Source organism: Mustela erminea, chromosome 9, assembly GCF_009829155.1.
Source record: "Mustela erminea isolate mMusErm1 chromosome 9, mMusErm1.Pri, whole genome shotgun sequence".
Lineage (NCBI taxonomy): Eukaryota > Metazoa > Chordata > Mammalia > Carnivora > Mustelidae > Mustela > Mustela erminea.
In genome coordinates, this window is record NC_045622.1 from 96,985,236 (window position 1) to 97,000,473 (window position 15,238).

Below are 15,238 nucleotides of genomic sequence, written 5' to 3' on the forward strand. Positions count from 1 at the left end.
TGAAAGGCAGAGGCTTTAACCCACTGAGCCACCCAGGTGCCCCACATTTTTTTAAAAAAAGTAAGCTCTACACTCAACATGGGGCTTGCGCTCACAACCCTGAGATCAAGAGTTGATGGTGTCCTGACTGAGTGAGACAGAGACAGAGAAGGCTATTTTTAAATAAGGCAAGGATTTGGCAGTGAGGTGGAAGAGCAGGGGTGGGATCCCATCAAAGGTAAGAATATGAGCAAAGGTGTGAGGTGGCCTAGACAGGGCTTGGGGAGGAAACCTTCCATGACTCAACTCCCGGGGGAAGGGTTTGTGATGGGAAGGTATGGCAGGTCAGGTGCATGCGCTTAGATGCCGAGCTCAGGAGCTCAGACTATCCTGCAGCAGAGGGGGACAGAGCTCCGAGCTGTATTTTAAGATTACTCTGGCTGAGAGATAGGGGACAGAAGAAACGCCATCAGGGAGACCTACAAGAAGACACAGTGTGCGGATGAATCTAAACTACACAGGGCTAGTCAGAAAGGAAAAGCAAGGGAGGAGACGACCCGGAGAGAGACTGAGAGAGTCCAAGAGTGACAGAGAGAGCACCCGTACAAGCTCACAATTTAATTAGCTTCCTGGCTTGCCAGTGGATTACGGGGGAATTAACAGAGCTCAGTGTCTAGGGACCTTGCTGGGAGTTGAGGGGAAGTTAATGAGAAAGACAACAATATGCCCCAGGGAGAAATGAAAGAGGAGGAAGTGTTAGCCCAGCAGAGATGCTGGCAGGAGAAACAGATGTCGGGGCTGCAGTCTCTGCCTTCCCCAGAGATTTCAGCCCTCTGGGGGAACAAACATTTAGAGCTCCTGGGTGGGGGTTCTAGCCCCATCCCCCAGGGTTCCAGTTCCTCTGAGTGCCTGGTAAGTAACCCTGGAATGGGAAAGTTGGGGGCACCTGTGAGGGCCAGGTTCCCAACTCTGCTGTTGTTGGGTCCCCAGTGTTGGGTCCCCCAATAATGGGTCCATGATTAAAGGAGCGCGACTGATACAAAGCTAAGGTCAAGCAAAGCTTTATTTCTCTCCAAGCATCGAGAGTCAAACTGACTGGCCGGGCCCTCGCCTCTTACAGAGAGTGCGACCTCTCCCTGCCTCACAGACTAACTTTAATAGAGCAAAGGCCATGTGGTTGGGCCCGGCCACACACAGGTGGCCAATGAGATTACAATTCACCCCATAGCAGCTATTTGAACTAGCCTATCACCTTGGTCAGAATTGGTGCCCAAAAGGTGGGGCCCACACTCCTTGGTAGCTAGGGGGACAGTATGCGGGCTTTACTGATTGAATATCTCCACCTGACTTGACCCACCCTTGTATTAGGGCTTTATTACCTGGGACTGGTTTCCCGGACTTGCTTTTAAGTAAGTTTCCCCTTGGCGGGTGGGGGTGGGGCGGCTGGGATGGTGGTGGGGGGCAGGGTCAGTTTAAGTTTTACTGCATAAACAACAAAATGGCTGTTCAACCGAGGTGGGGCCGCTCTGGCTAAATAGGCCCTTACACCATGACCTCTCCCCAGAGGGGGACTGAGCTCCAGCCCCCTTCAGCACATGGGGAGGTTGAGGCTTGGGATGGGGAGGTGACCTACTCTTAGCAGACGTGGCAAATGGCATTTTCCAAAGACAGCTACGATCGTATTTCCCATCCGCCATGCTCTTTTCATCCTGGTGACCTTGCCACTCCCCTCTTAAGAGGAGGACTTGGGTTGGGTTCTAAAGGGAGATACTGCTTGTGCCCCGTGCTCACTCCCTCTCCAAAGTCTCTTGATGTGAGAAAGCCCAGGCTGCATGGCAGGCCCATTTATGAAGATGTGGTGGCCAACAGCCCAGGTCTGGACCAGCTACCAGATTTGCAAGATCTGGTGAAAGATGGAAATGCTGGGCCTTTTGTTCAAAAATCAAGGGTTTGAAGGGTGACCATAGAGCATTCAGCCACGCATGGAGCCCTCCGAAGGGCAGGGCTCGTGCAGCTGGAAGCTGGCCTGAACCCCAGCGCGGAGGCTGCAGCATCAGCTGCTCACAGCCTGAGGAGGCCTTCGAGAGGATTCCACGCTCAGCCAGCCACCCTGACTGCCGCGTGTGTGGCAGGCTGGCAAGGGACACAGAAGACTGTTTTATTTTTTTTTTAGAATAACAGATTTTTTAAAAGATTTAATTTATTTGACAGAGTGGGAGAGAGAGAGCACAAGCAGGGGGAGCGGCAGGCAGAGAGGGAGAGGGAGAAGCAGGCAGCAGGGAGCCCAATGCGGGGTTCGGTCGCAGGAGCCTGGAATCATGACCAGAGCCAGAGGCAGAGACTCAACCAGCTGAGCCACCCAGGTGCCCTGAGAGGATTGTCCTAAATCAGAACTTCTGGGTTATTAGAGCAGCGGACAGCTGCAACACTGGGGGAGTCAAAACTGGGGTGAAGACGTAGGACGTTCACTGAGTTTCTCCCCAAACCCAGGCTCATTCTCTGAGCTTTTGTTCCAAGTTCTCTTTGACCTGTGCTGATGGAGGGAACAGGAAGTACAAATAGCTCCAGACCACCGTCAGAGCCCCAAATCCCTTCTGTTTGGCTATGGAATGCCATATGTTGACACCATCATTGACACATTCTTGGGGGACGAATGTCAGCTTTTCAATTGGAGTTGGCTGGGTAAAGACCCACTCTTCTTGGAGCTAACAGTGGTGGCCGTGGGCCTGGCGGGAAACAATAGTGTCCACGGGCTGCAGGAGCCTCAGGGAGTGACGGTGGCTGGAGAAGAGGACGGGGGTGGGGGGGGTGGGGGGGTGGGGAAGGAAAGGTATGTCCTGCCGCAGCAGGTAAGGGAGAGAATCCCTGTAGCTCTGTGGTGTCTTTTTTTTTTTTTTTTTTTTAAGATTTTACTTATCTGACAGACAGACATCACAAGCAGGCAGAGAGGCAGGCAGAGAGAGAGGAGGAAGCAGGCTCCCCGCCGAGCAGAGAGCCCGATGCGGGGCTCGATCCCAGGACCCTGAGATCACAACCCAAGCCGAAGACAGAGGCTTTAACCCACTGAGCCACCCAGGTGCCCCTGACCCCATGGCATCTTGATCCCTGTTTCTGACAATAGTGTCCTTTGATGACAGGCATTGCATTCTGATTCTGAACATGCGTGTGTGTGTGCGTGTGTGTGTGCGCGCGCGTGCACGTACAGTGGTGGCAGCAGTGAGGTGGGGGTTGAATCACTTTGCTTGTGTTTACCCAGCACAGTGAAACGAGTGGGCAGATCGGGAGAGTCTGGACTGATTGTGCAGGGGGACAGCTTGGGATAGAAACCCAATCCACAACCCAGCTGAGTGGCGGTTGGAGTACGGGGAAGGGGCAGGGAGAGACACGAGTGGTACAGAGCAATTTATCCCTGCCACCTCAGTTTTTTTTAAAGAGCAGTAAAGGGGCCCCTGGGTGGCTCAGTGGGTTAAAGCCTCTGCCTTCCGCTCGGGTCATGATCTCAGAGTCCTGGGATCGAGCCCTGCATCGGGCTCTCTGCTCGGCAGGGAGCCTGCTTCCTCCTCTCTCTCTGCCTGCCTCTCTGCCTGCTTGTGATCTCTATATGTCAAATAAATAAAATCTTTAAAAAAAATCAATACAATTGATTATATAATGCTCCAAGTGTGATATAAAGAAGTAGTAAAGGAAAGTAATTTTAATAAAATAATGTTTTTCTATATGTAAGTACTTGCACATTGCCATAATAAATAAATACCAAATATAAATTAATATTTATACTTCTTAAAAAATATTTTATTTATTCCACAGACAGAGATTACAAGTAGGAGGAGAGGCAGGCAGATTGGGGTGGGAAGTGGGCTTCCTGCTGAGCAGAGCCCGATGTGGGGCTCGATCCCAGGACCTTGGGATCATGACCTGAGCTGAAGGCAAAGGCTTTAACCCACTGAGCCACCCAGGCACCCCGTTCATACTTTTAGAAGTATAGAATCTTCCACAGACTCACAAGTGCAACAACTACGAACACACGCTGATACAAGGGTGTGCTGTCCAGAGTGCCAGTACCATTATTACGATGCCTAACGTGAACAACTCTGGTGAAATTGTAAACTAAACAAATTGCAATCCTTCTCCAGTTTACAGGGAAGTTACATTCTTGGAAAATTCAGTGTACATTAAAACCATGCAAAAAAATTTGTTTTGTATGGAAAAGCAGGTTTTGTTTCTTACCTACATTAATGTAGTAAGGAATAGGCGCTAATGTTTCACATAATCAGCGGTCCTAAACATTATAGGACACCTACCATCCCTGTGCACTGCCCACTAGATGCCAATAGTGTCCCTCAATCATTGTGACAACCAAAATGCTCTCTTACCTTTCCCAACTACCCTCAGCTCCTGCTTTGGGCAATGTTGGATTAGAAAGGGGCATGCTGTCTTCCGGGATTTCCGTAATACTGTGTGAGATGATACTTGGAGCTACTGCCTCCATCTTACACCCATGAGGGGGAAAGCATGAGGACAAAAGCTAATACACTGGGGATGACAGAATGAACAGATGGCAAGGCTCATGGTCCTTGATGATATCACTGAGCCACTGAGTTAACATGGTCTGCATTTATCCTACCTGTGGACATCTTATTATGGGAGATGATAACCACAAGATAACCACTTCTTGGTTGAACCACTTTTTTTAAAGATTATTTATTTATGTATTTGACACAGACAGAGATCACAAGTAGGCAGAAAGGCAGGCAGAGAGAGAGAGGAGGAAGCATGTTCCCCGCTGAGCAGAGAGCTGCATGCGGGGCTCGATCCCAGGACCCCGAGATCACAACCGGAGCCGAAGGCAGAGGCCCAATCCACTGAGACACCCAGGCGCCCCAGAACCACTTTTTAAATAAAGATTTTTATTTATTTGACAGAGAAAGATCACAAGTAGGCAGAGAGGCAGGCAGAGAGAGGGAGGAGGAAGCAGGCTCCCCACTGAGCAGAGAGCCCAATGTGGGGCTTGATCTCAGGACCCCGAGATCATGACCTGAGCTGGAGGCAGAAGCTTTAACCCACTGAGCCACCCAGGTGCCCCTTGGTTGAACCATTTTGAGTCGAATCCTCTGTTTCTTGCAGTTAAAAGCATTCTAACTTCTACAGGTTATTTCCCCCCTCCTGGTCTTCTTTAAGAGTATATTGAGAGGATTTCACACTCTAGGGCCTGTGACTCTAAGGGAAAATAAGAGAGCGTGGTGTCTAGAATGAGGGGTTGGGAAGGAGCTGGAAGAGTCCATCTCTTGCACAGGTATCTGGGAAGATGGCGAAAGAGGAGTGGATTCAGTCTGGGTAAGATGACCACTGGTTCCATTTAGGGCACTGAGACCACACTAGATTTGGGGGATGGAAAATTAGACCAACATAGTATCAGCTCAGGCTAGTAAAAAAAAATACAGTCACATAGGAAAAGATTGGATGAATAAAACCAAAATATTTAGTTATTTTTGGTAGGTTCAGGGATGATATATTTTTTCTCTGTATCATTTTTTCTATTTCCCAAACTTCTCCAACAAATTTATAGCTTTCATTTGAAATATAATTTAAAATGTCAATAAACGATAATTTCTTTCAAAGGTATCAAAAGAAGTAGAGCAGTGGAATGGAGTATAAAATCCAGTATTAGATCCAAATACATACTGGAATTAGAACACTATAAAAGTGGGATTTTAAGTTTATTTTTTAAAATAAATCTATTTTATTTTTAATAATTTTAAAAATAATCTCTACACCCATCATGGGCTCAAACCCATAACCCCAAGATCAAGAGTCACAAGCTCCACCTACTGAGGCAGCCAGGTGCCCCTAAAAGTGGGATTTTAAATCAGAGAAGAAAAGGTACATGATTCAATAAACTGCATGGGAACAATGTGTAGCCATTTGGAAAAAAAAAATAAATAAATTGGATCCGTACATCATGTCTTACACCAAAAGAAGTAACAAATGGATCACATATTTAAAGGCAAAAATTAAACAACAACAAAAAAATACTGAAAGAAATCAAGTGATAACTTTTTAAAAAAATTTATAGTGAAGAACTTTGAAGTATGACATAAAATCCAGAAGTCATTAAAAAAAATTGATAGATACATTTCCAACAGCTTAAAAGAGAAATATATTTACATGGCAAAACTGCCAGAAACAAAATCTAAAGAGGGGCTCCCATGTGGCTCAGCTGGTCAAGCTTCGAGCTCTTAATCTCAGCTCAGGTCTTGATTTCAGGGTCGAGTTCAAGCCCCATGTTGGTCTCCACACTAGGTGTGGAGCGTACTTAAAAAAAAAAAAAAAAAAGCCTGGGTGGTTCAGTCGTTAGGCATCTGCCTTCCGCTCAGGTCGTGGTCCGGGGTCCTGAGATTGAGCCCTGCATCAGGCTCCCTGCTCAGCAGGAAGCCTGCTTCTCCCTCTCCTACTCCCCCTGCTTGTGTTCCCTCTCTTGCTGTCTCTCTCGGTCTGTCAAATACATAAATAAAATCTCAAAAAAAAAAAAAAAAGACCAAGTACTTAAAAAAAAAAAAAAGACAACAAAATGGAAAACTTATTTGCAACTCATATCACAAAGAGCAAATTTCTTTAATATATAAAGAGCTCTGAGAAAAAGACAACTTAGTAAAAAAATGGGTAAAAGATATAAACAGTTAATAAAAAAGAAAATACAAATAACTATTAGAATAAGAAAATCATAATATGATGCCATCATTTTTTTTAACTCTCAAGTTGCCAGAGAACTCTAAGGTTTATAACCCAGCCTACTGGTGAGGAGGCGGAAAAGCACATACATCGCCAGTGGGACAGCCAACTGGAACAACTGGGCAATTAGACAATACCTACTATATAAAACATACAGGCCCTTTGACTCTGTGATTCCACTTCTTGAAAAGTTGCTTCTCAGATACATGCCCGTATGTTTGAAATGACATGCTATTCACTGCAGCATTGTAATAGCAGAATATTGAAAATAAAAAAAAATTTTACATGTCCAGCAACAGAGGACCCATTGAGTAAATTCTTAAATATATATATGTATATACACATATATATACACACACACACAATGGAATACTATGTACCTTTTATAAAGGAATGAGCAATTATTTCATATAAGGATGTAAAATAATCTCTAAGATTTACTGTTAAGTAAAAAAAAAAAAAGGTGTACAGTATGCAATCATTTACATTAAAACAGTATGCACTTGCTTTTATGTGCATAGAATACCTCTTGGAGGATCTACAACAAGTCCTTAACAGGAGGCTGATTCATCCTGGAGAGAGGAATGTTTTATAGGGAGAGAAACATACTTTTGTCTCACCCTTTTGCACCTAAAGTAAAGGGTGGGGAGAACTATCATCTTTCTTGGTAGCCGCTCCATTCCTACTGGTTTCAGTTCCAAAGGACAAGGGCAGGAAGTCCCCAGCCTTTTCCACAGGCACCACTGTCAAGCCACACTTCCTCCATCCTGTCCTTGTGCAGCTCATTAAAGAAATAAAATCAAATCTAACTGCAGGTCTTTCTGAGACTGGAAAATGCTACACTGCTGGCTTTGAGGATGGATGAAGATGCCACAGACCAAGGAGCACAGCTTGCAAAGGGCCTGGCATAATCCTCCCCGAGGGCCTCCAGAAGAAATACAGCCTTGCCAACACCTAGATTTTAACCCTGCAAGACCCCTTTCCAGACTTCTGGCCTACAGAACTGTAAGACAGTGAATTTGCACCGTTTTAAGCTGAAATAAATAGATAAAATAAATGCAAGTCTTTCCACTGCTTGTTCATTCATCCTTTTGCTTTCAGCCCCTTGTTTCAAGATATTTTAGAAGCTTGATCCTGACATCCAAATGTTAACTTTCCCTCCCAATAGCAGTGCCAGCTGCAAAGGTGGTGAGTGTAGCAGGAACCGGAAACTACTGAGCTGAGTTGGAAGAATGGAGCTTTAGAACTTCTCTCCAGATGTGCACCCTGTGAGTCACTAGCTAGGGGGAGAGGGGCACAGGGGTGAGTGGGCTCTCAGTCCACCTGACCGGGCGATATCTGAGATCAAGTTTCCCTAGTTGTCTCCCCAATCGGGTAACATAACAGAGGCACACCATGTCCAGGGCATTTTCCTAGTGGCCATCCAAATAAATAATAAATTATTGTTGGTATTATCACCTACCTTAACTTGCTCTTAGTGAAGATACTGATTCTTTCTCTGGGGGTTCTCAAGCCCACAGTTTTATATTATATGCCAGAAAAAATTGGGGGGAGGAATTCACCTCAAATATACCCACCTCGAGTTTCCAGAATCTACCTTTCCATCTTTTCTCAGTGTCAGGACATCTGCAGCCTTCAGGCTCTGTGACCCCTCTCTTTCTCTCCCCAGCTATCTCACCTGTCTCGGCAAGTGTTCTGGAATCTTCTCTGCAAAGGTTTTTTTTTTTTTTTTTTTTTTAATGCTTTGGGGTTTGCACCTCATCATAAATGGCTAGGTGTTTAGGTTTTGTTTTCCCTTACTATCTTCTATTTGGAGTTTCAGTAACCTCTAAATCATGTTGTGCTTTACTCGACCCAGTTCAGAAATGCTCTTCCTTGTGAGAGAATGAAGCAAACCGGGGCTGAGTATTTTGCTTTCTGACGACCGCTAACCTGACACCTCAACCCTCAAGTGGAACCCTATATAATGAATCCTCTTTATTCCTTGTGCTCAGCACATAACCAAAGGTGTCTTCTACTGTCGGCACCTTTCCCAAGCCTCAATTTTTCCAGGATTTCCTTCCCTTCCACATCTCATACCCCGCCTTTTCACGCTCGAGTGTCAGAGAGCTTTCTTTGGAGCCACGCTGGTTTCCTCGCTCACCGCCTTGCACTGTCAAGGGTTTCTGCAAATAGGCTGTCCTCATTTTCCATTTTTAGAGCTTTCTATCCCTTTCTGGCCACATTCCCACGTAGCTCTCTAAACGCAGGATCATAACTTTTCTTCAATTTTTTCAATTTCTTTTCTAAGACTACATATTCATTCATCCATTCATTCCAGCCACTGCACCCTCCCCAACCCCGGCCCAGCCCCATGGCTCTTCCTTTTTGATCTTTCTCCTGTGGCTCCTGTGATACCAACAGCACCAGGTAATTCATTGCCTTGGTAGGAAGTAAGGATGGGGGCAGCTCCCCGGTAGCCCTCTCTTCCCATGGAGAGGACACTATACTGATGCATGTAAAGCATTTTTCAGTGGCCCTGATGAGCTGGGCTGTGATTGCCAGGTCGGAGGCCCTCTGGTGTTGTCCTGCCCTCGGGGCATGTATGGCCAGTTGGAAATGAACTCCCCCAGGGCCATGGCTCCCAGGTTCCTCTATCTGTCCTACCTAAAAGCTCCCTGTGACGGGTTCCTCCCAGCGTGGCACTGTGCTGCTGTGGAAAGCAAGCAGGGTTTGGAGCCAAACCTACCTGGGTCTGAATTCTGGCTCCGCCCCTTCCTAGCAAGTTGTTTTAATCTGAGCTTCTATTCTGCACACTTGAAAAGAAAATGGGCATAATTTGTGGTTGATGGGGTGACGGAGATAATCTATGGACATACTGGTGCATAGAAGGCTTCACATCAATCCCTGTGCTTATCTCAGGTTCACTGATTTTCAGAACTTGTACGTTCTCTATGGACCGTGTTGTTTCCCTTTCTATTCAAACTCTTTCTTTTGGCTGGGCTGCACTGTCTTGGCCTGGCCCGGACAGCCTTCCGTTGATGAGCCATGCCCCTCCAGCTCAAAGAATATGGTTCCAGTAGGCCGGACCCTGCATCCTCAACCCTTAGGCTGGGCCCGTGACTCAGGTCTGGCTGGTAGAGGCGCAGAGTGCTCCCCACACGCTCAGCGGTTTACCAGCTGCCATGTGTTCTGTGTCAGAGTCCTCCAGGGGATTTGTTTGTTCTCTGGAATTACAAGCTCTAAGAAGTCACGTGAGTAAAGCTGCCATTCGGCCCCTTGCTGGTACATTGAGTAAGCCCGTCTGAGGCGGAAAGCAGGCAGAGGCCCATGGACAGAAGTGATGAGAACAGTGAGACTCCGAATGCCTTGTTCCAACCACTGGATTAACTGCCAGCCATTTCTGTTACTTGGGGCCGATAAATTCTTTTCATAATTAAGCCAGGTTGTCGGGTTTCTCAGCATGCAAGCATAACAAGAGACCTTGACCCTTTCGCTATTATAAAGTCACGGGTTGCCTCACGTGGAGTTTTGTGTTTAACTTCTTATTTAAGTTTGTTCCTGTACTTTTATGCAGAAAAAAAAAAATGGCAGGATTCAATGTATGTGCACAGCACCCTATTAGAAATTCCTCAGACCTGCAGGTCCAGGTCTGAACCCTGGCTTTGTCACTTACTAGTTTTGGGTAAGTGACTTAACCCTTCTGAGCTTCACTTTTCTCAGTTAAATGGGGGTTCTATTTTGCTGATGGGGGTGTCTTATGGGTGTGAACTAATGGATATATGGGCAGGACATGAGATAGGCCACCAAAAAAATATCCTATCAGATGGTAGGTCCATGTATGCCAGTCATCTCAACATCTTTTACTCTGTGCAGTTGTCTGTAGATGCTGAATTCATTTCTATTTCCCACACTTCTTCCCAGGTCACATCTCTTAGCCACCATGGTTTCTAGGCTTATCGAGAGGACAGGAACTCACAGGCTTTGGGAAGAGATGGAAGATGAGGAGGTGGACAGGAATTTCAAAGTTCGAATGGAGGGGAGGTGGAATTGGGCTTGTTTAAAACGTTGGCGACCGCAGAAGTTTACACCCACTTTGTACTTATAAATATCTCTGTCTCTCAGCTTGGCTCCGCCCGCACGAAGCTTCAGTGGAAGAGAACACAGAGCAGCTGCTAGTAGGTACAAATGTGCAGCGCAGAGGAGGTTGGAGGAGGAGAGCTCGGACTGGCTTGGGCACAGGGTTTAAGGATGAAATGGCAAGGAATCTTAAGCAACTGGGTCACTAGGAGTGTCTGATCCCTTGCTGGAAGCCGGTGTGGGCAGAGAAAGATGGTGGTGTGGGCTGCAGCCCCGGGGACCCATGGCTCTCCAGCTTTATCTCGTGCCTGCTGGCCCGTGCTGGCCAGGGGGAAGACAAGATAGGAGGCGGCTGCCGAGCAGAGACAGGCACTGGGAGTTCGGGGATGACAAAGTCAAGAGGCATTTCTGGGAATCCAGCTGTGACTTCTCAGAAGTAGGGGGAGGGGTAGAGAGGACTCAAGGTCATCTCCAGGGTTTTTGGTCTGAGAAACGGGGTCATGATGAAGGGTTTAGTGAGGTTTGAGAACGGAAGTGCCATCGAAGTAGGGTTGGTGAGAGGGGCTGAGACGTAACTCAGTCTGAGGACCTGAAGGACGACGTCCGTTCAGGCCACAAATGCTTATGGAGGACTACGTGTTAATTCCCGTTCTGGGTGCTTATCACATGGCAGAAGTACAGCTCTGAGAGGTTAGCACTGTTGGAGATGCAATTTCCTTGCCCTTGCCTCTAGCGTCTGCTGACTCCGTGACATTGCCCGTACTGTCTGTACTCGTCAACTATCCCCCGCTTCTGATTCTTAAGTAACAACAGCTCCCAATTAAGTGTACTCCATCAGGCACTGCGCTAAATTTAACACTCCAATAAAAGCAGTATTCTCATTTTTGAGATGAGGAGCCCGAGGCTTCAAACGATTAAGCAACTTGCCCAAGTTCATGTGGCTGCTAAGTGACGGAGCTGGAAATTGCTCCCAGGATCCTCACTGTCCTTAAAAGACCAACTCAAATGCCACTCTTTCGTGAAGTCTTCCCTGAGTTTCCCCGGCAGGGATGTGAGCGTGCCCTCTGGTGGGCCCCACGGTGCTTGCTTTCAGCCTCTGCTGGCACGCACTGCCTTGTACAAGCCACCACAGCGAGCGCGGAGATTCGGGGAGGGCCGTTTCAGCCGACCAGGCTTTGCTGTTCCACACATGGTTCCATTTAATCCTCCCAACATTCCTAGCTTTTATGTCCTTGCCATGCTGCGCCCCTCCCTTGCTGCCCAGCCGGCGCCATGGGAAGGGACTGAGGACATGCCTTCGGTCCCCTGTGGCCCCCAAGACAGGACTGTGCGCAGGTTGCGCACTTGATAACGGAGCGCTGCATTTACAAACCCTAAATGTGGGCCCCTGGGGAGAGGGTTGGAAAGGCAGGATACTGCACTCCAGTGGGAGGTGAGCAGTCTTAAGTGAGGTGCGGTTCTGTTCTTTCCGTTTTCATCCTCCTCATTCGTTTCCAGCCAAAGCACATTCTCTCCAGTCTTTTGATGCCAGAAGGGCAGGGCCCCAGACTGGATAGAAAGCAAGTAGGTACTTTCTTGTCCTTATCTAACCTCTGACTCCCTAGGCTACTCTGGAAATAAACTGCCATACCGAATAGCTTTTCCATGTAAATGTGGCATTACCGGAGAAGAGTCCGTCTTTCCAGCTGCCTTGGCAAAGCCGGAGCTGGTGCTGCTGGAAAGCTTTCTCACCCGTCGTCTGGCTGCGGACTTTGGGAGGACAGGCCTTGTTCCATGAATGGCTTTCCCTCTCCGGACGGTGGGGAATCTTGACCAGCACGTCCCGGTCCTACTTCTGATTCTCTCCCTCTTGCCCTTGCCACTCTCTGAAGCACCGTTTTCGCCCACAGTTTGGTGTAGGGTACAGATTTGCATCTATCTGAAAACATTCTTTTGTCAGGGCTGCAGTAAGTTGGTTCCAGAACAGTTGTGGTTTTAGTGCAAAATCTGCCTAATTGGTCCCAGGCAGGGCATTTGGGGCCTGGGCTGCAGAGGAATCCACTTAGGAGACTAAGGAAAAATGGGCTTTTCAAGATTCTGTCGTGCGATCACGGCAGACTCGCAGGGCCTGCTGGGGAGACTGAACACAAGCACTGCCAGGGGTCCTCCTCCAGACATCGCTTTAGGCACAAAACAGATAAGGAAGCTGATTCATGTGCACAGAGCTGTCTGGAAGGAAAACACTGTCAGTTGCCTTACAAAATTAATCGCTATTACCATCAAAGATGTTTTTCCCAAAGAGGGTAGTTTTTGGTTGGTGACAAAAGAATCTTTCAGGGTGCCTGGGTGGCTCAGTTGGTTAAGCAACTGCCTTCGGCTCTGGTCACAGTCCCGGAGTCCCGGGATCGAGTCCCGCATCAGGCTCCCAGCTCCATGGGGAGTCTGCTTCTTCCTCTGACCTTCTCGCCTCTCATGCTCTCTCTCACTGTCTCTTTCTCAAATAAATAAATAAAATCTTAAAAAAAAATAATCTTTCATTCACAACTTTCCCTCTAGTACAAATACCAGAATGCAAGATTCTGGATCACTTGTCTGAAAAGACAGTAAGATGAGGGACCAATAGAGGGAGAAAAAGTAAAATGAGAGGTCGCATGTGCCATCCTTAGGTAAGCCTAAAAATCTCCGCAAAGGAGATAAAACACATCTTTGTCTATACCTAAAAAACAAAAACCAAAACCGCCAAAGATATAAATCACTATGGCACTAAGGGAGGCAGCCTGAATGAACCCATTCAATATGCAGGGATGTTCTAGAAGAATCCATGAGAGGAACTGACACATTCGTCCCTTTCAAGAAACGTTAACCCCGCATTGTAGGAGGGACTCCACACACATGGACTGAAGGTACTCCTAGGAATCCTCACCATACAGTAACTCAGCTTTCCATCTGCATCAACTATCAGAATGGTTGGGAAAAGCGATGGTGATCACTCCTGCTTTTGGCTATTTCACCTGTTTGTCGCTCTGCAGTCAAGAACTAGGTCTGTCCTGATTTAAGACCATTCTACTCTACTCTGTGGGTGGCATGTTTTTTTACTTCACTGCTTTGATCAAAATGCAGAGCCTTTTTGCCTGGATGGCTGAATTACTCATCATCTGGCTCACTGGCTACTTTTTTTCTCAGCACTTCATAGCCTCCATGAAACAGAAAACATACCTTGGATTTGAAAGACTGCAGTGTGAATCTGGCTCGGAATTACCTATGTAATTTTAGATGCATTACTAATTTTCCTTATTCCTAAATTCTCTTTCTTCCTGAAGTAGGATACCTCCTCTACCAAAGATTCTGAGAATTAAAACTTACACGACAGGCTTGACAGACATTATTTTCATTCCTTCCCAATGTTTTTCTCTCTCCTTGCTCCCTTAACATGCCACAAGATCTTAAAGTGACCAGCTGTATGGACTGTGATGTGACAGGCTAGTTTTTCTCTAAAGCCCAGAAAGGCTGATGTTTTGGTGGGCCTGGTTTAAAAGGCTAAATGTGATTTTTTGACCCTCACAGATTTTCAGATCAGAAAGAAGTAATGCCATTGCTGTGTACGCCCTGAATCTAGCAGCGTGTAACAGGTGCAGTTTCCGCTTTGTCAGACGAGTTTGTACTGTAATTACAAGCCAGGGAGGAGCGGGGTTTGAAGGCGGACCTCATCCGGTCGGGAGGACTGAGACTTCAGAGAGAGAGGGCATGAGGATGCAATCTCACCATAGAGGGAGAATCTCAACGCAGAGAGGGAAAGGCAGCTATTTTTGGAGTAGAAAATTATAGCAAAGCCAATGTTGAGTTTAGGTTCAGTAAGAAGCTGGAATATAGGGTTATGTGTTTTGTTTTTTAACGCACGCTCCATGCCCAGTGTGAAGCCCAACCCGGGTCTCAAACTCCTGACCCTGAGATCAACACCTGAGATCAAGAGTCGGAGGCTTAACTGACCGTGTCACCCAGGAGCCCTATAGAGGGCTATGTTTAAAGTTTCCTTCACCCTAAGGCTGCTTGTATGCCCTATTTTTACAGCCACTCCAAAAGCTGCAGGAAACCCCCAGATTCTTTTATTCAATCAAGGCTTCAGTGACGATCACACTTTGCGGGGGACTACTTCCTGGCAGCTCAGCTCAGCACTGCCACAGCAAACCACTTGCCCAGTTCCACAGGTGCAGCTTACTAGATGATTCTTATCTAAATTCTTACACAGGATTATTTCTTGTAGGTGGATCTTAAGAGTACCTACATGTAATTCACCCTTGAATAACTTCAGACGTCTGATTATGTTAACAGCCTATACAGTTTCTTTCTTTTTTTTTTTAATTAATTTGACAGAGAGAAATCACAAGTAGACGGAGAGGCAGCCAGAGAGAGAGAGAGAGAAGCAGGCTCTCTGCTCAGCAGAGAGCCCGATGCGGGACTCGATCCCAGGACTCTGAGATCATGACCTGAGCCG